The sequence below is a fragment of the Paramisgurnus dabryanus genome, chromosome 14 (genome assembly GCF_030506205.2).
Source record: "Paramisgurnus dabryanus chromosome 14, PD_genome_1.1, whole genome shotgun sequence".
In the NCBI taxonomy this organism is placed as follows: domain Eukaryota; kingdom Metazoa; phylum Chordata; class Actinopteri; order Cypriniformes; family Cobitidae; genus Paramisgurnus; species Paramisgurnus dabryanus.
Window position 1 is genome coordinate 2,316,965 of NC_133350.1, and position 7,575 is coordinate 2,324,539.

The following is a 7,575-nucleotide window of genomic DNA, read 5'->3' on the forward strand; positions in this document are numbered from 1 at the left end:
GTTTTTGCATGCTAGGGACATTTCTTTCTGTTAGAGAAAGTCAAGATCCACCTGGGAGCAATTTACCTATTCAGGACAGATTTAGAAAATATGTTTGACCAAACCCTGAATTATGACAGCTTGTTCAATTATTTTGCATGTAAAGACTTAAATACCATGAACTAATGCCTAAATGTTGTGGGGGCTGAGACTATTCAACAGAGACCCATTATAATAAAGCAATAAACCCCGAGAAGCAGTGGGTTACCAGTGGATTTTATAACAGCTAAGGGGCGTTGTTAGGCACGACGCGAAGCGGAGTGCCTAAACCCCCTTAGCTGTTATAAAATGCACTGGTAACCCAACGCTTCGAGGGGTTTATTGCGTTTATAAAACGGTTACTTCATATGCATAACGTTAGCGGGATTTTATAAAATAAAACCCAAAAAAGTTGTAATTATATTAGTACAAATATTACTCTTCCGCCAAACAAAGTAGTTCCTCAGAATCAAGTGTGACTGAAACAGAGCGCAGTTCCCAACCAACACAGACACAGCAAAGACACAATGAAAATATGATTTAAGACTGTGGTGTTTACATAGGTGTCATTTACACTGGGGACGCTGGGGACATGTCCCCACCACTTTTTGAAATGGCTGATTTTGTCCCCACCACTTTTTGAAAGCATATGGTTAAAATGTTCTGAAAAATTTAATAAAAAATACCTGTGTGACTTACACTGCAAAAATTGACTTTCTTACTTAGTATTTTTGTCTTGTTTTCAGTAGAAATATCAAAAAATTCTTAAATTAGAGATGCTTTTTCTTGATGAGCAAAATGACCTAAGAAAATAAGTCTAGTTTTTAGACAAAAATATGCAATTTAAGTAAATTTGTGCTTAAAACAAGCAAAAATATAGAAAATTTTGCTTAAATTAAGTGTTTAAGAAAAAAATCTATCTTATTTTTAGATTTTTTTCTCACCCCATTGGCCGATATTTTTGCTTGTTTTAAGCACATATTCACTTAAATTGTATATTTTTTTGTCTAAAAACTAGACTTATTTTCTTACGTCATTTTGTTCATCAAGAAAATACATCTTGATTTAAGAATTTTTAGATATTTCTACTAAAAACAAGACAAAAATACTAAGTAAGAAAGTCAGATTTTCAAGAAAAAAATTCTTAGTAAAATATCTAAAATATTCTTAAATTAAGATGCTTTTTCTTGATGTGCAAAAATCTAGTTTTTAGACCAAAAATATCAAATTTAAGTGATTTTGTGCATAAAACAAGCAACAAAATCTGCCAATGGGGTAAGCAATTTTTCCTTGAATTTTTCTTGAATGTAGTTTTTAAGAAAAATGTTCAAGATTTTTTTGCTTACCCCATTGGCAGATTTTTTTGCTTGTTTTATGCACAAAATCACTTACATTTGGCATTTTTGGTCTAAAACTAGACTTATTTTCTTAGGTAATTTGCTCATCAAGGAAACGCATCTTAATTTAAGAATTTTTAGACATTTTTACTGAAAACAAGGCAAAAATACAAAGAACATTTTTTCTTGAAAATAATTTTTGCAGTGTACGACTGGTTTTGTGGTCCAGGGTCATGTGTTGCGTTTGGCTGAGCTGGTTTTGCAGGGACTGTTACATGTGCAGTCGACATTGTTAGGGTTTTATGCTGAGTATTTTTTGTCCCCACCACTTTTCAACACAAACTGACGCCCCTGGGTGTTTATTTTATAAATCACCATTCATCTTATTTATACATTAACATTTATATCGTGCAACTGTTGAAGTGATGATCAAATATGCTTGGAAGCATGCTGAACTCTTTCCCCGTCAGCGGTTTTTTTTTTTAAGTTGGCACCCAGTTTTAGTTTAATGCCTTCCAGAAAATTATCTTCTTTATATAAACATAAAATATCAAATGAAAGAACAGACCATCCGCTTTGAAACAAAAACAAACAAAAAAAAACATTTCATCCTACCTTCATTTGATCTCTTATCACCTCTCAAATTTTTTTATTAAAAGCGGAGATAATTCCATTTTTGTGAAGAACTTTAGTAAGAGATCAGATTCAGACGGAGCCATGAACAGTACTACACGGTGTTTTCAGTGAATGCGTCAGTGTTTAAGTTGGGTAAGATCGCCACCCAGTGGATAATAGCGGACGTATGAACTTGAGTTATAAAATCCTCAGACAACGTTTTCTCTTTATCGACGAGATGACTCAACAATATTTATTGACATTCATCTGGATATCGACATTAATTGTGCAATTGTAGACAAATTAAAAATATGATTATAGACTGTGGTGTTTATTTTCATAAATCAATACGCAGTAACAGTGGCGCAGTGATACTTATGTAATGTGGTCTGAACCGTGAGGTTACCGGTGTATTTTATCACGGCTTAGAACGCGTCTCAACCAATCAGAATGAAGAACCAGAACTGACCGTTTTATAATACATTTTAATCAACATGACATAAGCAACTGATAATGTAGGAAAAAGCAGAGAATTGTACATAATCATTTGCATGGATGTACCAAAGCATTTGCAACTTGTTCAAAGAAATGAGAAACTGCTTTTTTGATGTGCACAAGTGACACAATGATGTGAGAATTGAACAAGTAGTTTTGAGAATTTCAATTCTGATTACAATTTGAGAATACAATTCTGTACCCAAGCGACTGAGAAAAACTGTAAATTGATCGCTTGTCTGATTCCTGAAAATCGAAAGACATATTGCTGTCAAACATCAGACCTAGGTTCTTGACTATGAAAGATGGCATCACAGTGCAGCCGTCTATAGGCAACTTGTAATCTGGCATATTTTGTTTGGAGCGATTCAGTTCAATAAGTAGTATCTCTGTCTTATTGGAGTTTAGCATAAGAAAGTTATTTGCCATCCAGTCACTGATGTCGCTAATACAGTCTGTTGGTGGGTTTCGCTAGGATGTGAGGAGATATAAAGCTGGGTATCATCTGCATAGCGGTGAATAACTTATGTTTCCTGATAATGTCTCTTAGAGGTAACATAAATACGAGAACAGGATAGGGCCTAGAACTGATCCCTGCGGTATGCCTTATTTAACCGGGAAGTGATATGACTTTTCCTTATTTACATAAACAAAGTGATAGCGGTTGGTTAGATATGATCTAAACCACGCTTTTAAAAGCGTGACTGCTTGTATATTTTAAAATTTTTGAAGAGTGACTAGTTAAACTTCTACTTAAATCAAACAGGGATAGAAGGAAGTATTTTAATATCTAAAAGTTGACATTTGCAAAATTTTATTTATTGTAAAGTCTACACAGCTGATAGTTTCATCCAACATGCTTCTCTTTACATACAAACTGAGACGCTGTAGCTAGGAGTTAATACTTTTACTATGTTCCTTGTGTGTTTCTCGCTTTTATCCATTATTGTATAGTTACGTATCACCATGAGTAGCCTATAGAGTTACAGAACCCAAACACTTTATTATTTTTAAACCCTTTTTTTAAACACATTTTTATTACTTTTTATTGTTACTTTATTTTATTACTTTTTATTTATTTTTATACAGAGAAAAATGCTGTAGTTATGCCTGTAACTTAAATTGATGTTATTTACTGGTAATAGTTTGTTCAAAGTTTGAACATTAAACATGAATAAGTCTTTATCTTTAAAGAATAAAACTAAAATAACAGCCTCATGCAAAGCATTCTGGGAACCAAAATCTGAAGAAAAAAGAGAAAAAGTTTGCTGTTATTTTAGTTTGAGTTATTTTAGAGTTAAATATTATAGCATTTGAAAAATCTTAATTTAATAAAAAAACAAACTTTAAGGGCTTTAGAATTGCTGGAGTCAGTGAGCGTGTCTAAGTAGGACTTAAGATCCTAAAAATATGGTCAAAACCAAATAAAGTATTCTTAAATGACAAAGTTTGTAACAATGTAAAACTAAACTATGGAAATCCTCCTAAAACAAAGATGTGTATGTGAATTCCCAGAAAAGATGAAACATAGATTCAAAATGAACGTAGTGAGTCAAAATCTGGAAACATTTTCTTTAAATAAAGTTTAACAGGGTATAAAAAGTAAAATAATTTATATGGTACATGACATCTTTAACCTTATTTGTTTTGAAGTATTTAGATGACAGAATTCAAACTTTTTTCCACAGAATATTAATGCAAAAACAAATTTATATGGACTGAAGTTGATGATATTGATGTGTTAACACAAAGCCACAGGGTTTCGTGTCTTATCTGTTTGCCTTCTCTTCACGATCATTTGATGAAGCCAGTGAGGCGTACAGACAGTAAGTTGATAGCATCCGCCTGAAACCGAGATCTGCTGGTGGGCCGATTTCATTGTTCACATTACAAAAAGACATTAAAGACAATATTTCAGTCATAGCCAAAGATTTCCAAACACGAGCTGTTGAAAACAACAAATGTTTGTGGATAAACCTCAAGAATGTCAATGTACTGAAAAAGAGCGATAAAAAGTTTTTGTTATTGTAAAGAAGCGTGTGTTGGGGAAGAGATTAGTGTGTGCATACTGAAGCTCTCAATTTGCATAAATAAATAATTCATAGTCCATCTCTGTATAGCTGATTGTGTGTTTGAAGTTCAACACGGTTTCTGATTAGTTAAGACAAATTAGATTAGAAGCGCAGGGAGGACATCTGGACACATTAAGAGCAATGAGAGACAACAACTGATGCGTGCTATGAATTTTGTGTGAATTAAATGTCATTCATGTGTTTCTGCTTTTTAATGCTGACTCCACAAACAGTCAGATGAAATACTGTATGAGGTTTTATCTGGGTCAATATTAGAACCCAGCCAGCGAGCACTGCAGATATTAAAGCGGGAAAGTTGTGCACAAGCTAATAATCCAGTGACACAAATCCTCTGATGTTCTGCTCTTGGGATGAATAACGCTGATCTCAGACGACTTAAAGCATGAGGACTTTATTAATGATGTGTGGTGGTAATATTCATTCAAACACCAGCCAGGATTAACAAACCGCTGTAAAGCGTGACTCTTACTGAACGTGAGAGCGATTGTAAAGTCTGACCTGACTCTGAAGCTCAGTTTGGTAATGAGCTTATAATGTAGTCACAGCACCTGCAGTGGTTTGAATCAGACCAAACAGGTTTTCTTATTTTATACCGAACAAAAATGACTTTCTTACTTAGTATTTTTGTCTTGTTTTTACAAATATCTAAAAATTCTTACATCAAGAGGAATTTTCTTGGTGAGCAAATGACCTAAGAAAATAAGTTTAGGTTTGAGACAAATTTAAGTGAATTTGTGCTTAAAGCAAGCAATGGGGTAATAACACTTTACTTTAATTCTTCTTGAATTAAGTTTTTAAGAAAAAAGTAAACTTATTTAAAGTTTTTGTTTTTGTTTTATGGACAAATTTTATAATATTTGGAAATTATTAAAAAAAATGTGGTTTTACATGATAACTCTGTAAATATTTTAACTCATTAACTAATAATTAGAAATGACCAGCAGTAAATGTGGTTGGGTGACATTGTGTAAACAGAAAATGTCAAGTAAAGCCGTTTTATAATCAAGGATAAGTTGATGTTTTCCAGCGGTCCTGATCTGACACACTATTTGTTTTGTATTTGTATATTGTCCACATAAGAAAATGTTGTGTGTAGTGCTGTGGATGAGCTGCACCTGCTGACATCTGCTGTATACCACAGTGAACATAATGGTGTGACTGCTGTTTCCCACAATGCACTGCAATCAATCATGTCCAAAATGATAAATGAACCAAAGTCATTATGTTATCAGACTGTCACGAGACAAATTTTTTTGTACAAAAATTTATTTTTTCATGAAAATCACAACTTGCTGTGAGCATACACTAAAAAATTCTTGAATTTGCTCAAGTGTTGAAGGTAAGTGGTTGCACGCAATTAAATGACCTAAATTTAGATAAATGAATTTAGTTTAACTTGATCAATTGTTTTTAGTTACCTTAGAAAAATTAAAGTTGATATGAGTCATAAAATGATGTAAGTTCTACTTAAATGTAGAAATATAAGGTTATTATACTACAGCAACAGCACACATAAGCAATTAAGTTAACCATAACTAACACTCAACTGAAACAGATGGGAACTGGAATTTTTTTATGTATTATTTTGAATATTTTGATTATGTATATTTGAATTAGGATGAGAATCATTTTTCAGTGTTTATACTGCATCTGTTTCATAGTGCATTCTACTGCATACTGTTATTTTGAGTAAATTGTCTGCAGTATGCATTGCAGCTTCATCTCCAAAACACAACGTATAACCATTAGTACAGTGGCTGAATAAATTTGTCATAAAATGTCATCTGATCTTCATCTAAGTCAAGAGAACTGTGCTTATGTGAGCCATGCCTCATCAAAAAGACCTTTCAGAGGAGCTACCATCAAGAATTGTTGTTTTACATAAAGCTGGAAAGGGTTACAAAGTTATTTTAAAGACTTTAGAAATTCAACAGTCTACAGTAAGGCAAACAATTACAAATGGAGACGCTTTGGGACTTTTGCTTCTCTACCAAGAAGTGGGCGCCCAGTCAAAACGACACCAAAAGCACAATGAAGACTCGTCAAAGATTTGAAGGCATCATTAGCACTTGCTAACATCTCTACATTGGCACTTGATGTTCATGAGTCTACAATATGTAAAACACTAACCAAGCAGGGGATCCACGGCAGGACACCACGAATGAAGCCACTGCTTACTAAAAACAACATTGCTGCATGTCTGAAGTTTGCAAAAGAGCACATTAACACTCCACAACAGTGATGGCAAAATATTTTGTGGACTGATGAAACTAAGATTGAACTATTTGGAAAAACACACAGCGCTATATCTGGTGTAGAAAGGGCACGGCATATCATCATGAAAACATCATCCCAACTGTAAAGTATGGTGGAGGAAACATCATGATTTGGGCCTGATTTGCTGCATCAGAGCCTGGCCATCATTAAGGGGAAGTTGAATTCCCAAATATATCAGACGATTCTTCAGGATAATGTGAGAATGTCTGTACATCAGCTGAAACTGTGTAGAAAGTGGGTGGTGCAACAGAACAACGACCCAAAACACCAAAGCAAATCCACAACAGAATGGCTTCAGAAAAACTAAATCTGCCTTTTGGAGTCAGAGCCCAGACCTCAACCCAATAGAAATGCTATGGATTGACTTGAAGAGGGCCAAAGAATATGACAGAAACTTGTTAAACTATATTGAGAGTTTCATGAGTAAATTTTATTAATGTAACCTGAAAATAACCCCTGCATATTTCACCAAACTCATTTCTCTGGATCTCATTCAACACAATCTCTCTTCATCAGCTATTGTTGTTCTTGCTTGGTGTTCACACACAGAAAAGAGAAATCATACACGAGATCTCATTCATTAAATGAAACACAATTATTTCAGCTCGTCAGCAGTGAGTGAATTCTGCTATCCACATTATTTTCAATAGCTGTGTAGATTTAACTTTGACTCATTATGTGTATGAAGAGAAACAGAGACTTTAAAGAAGGTTGAATCTGTTCTGGCTCTTTCTCATAGT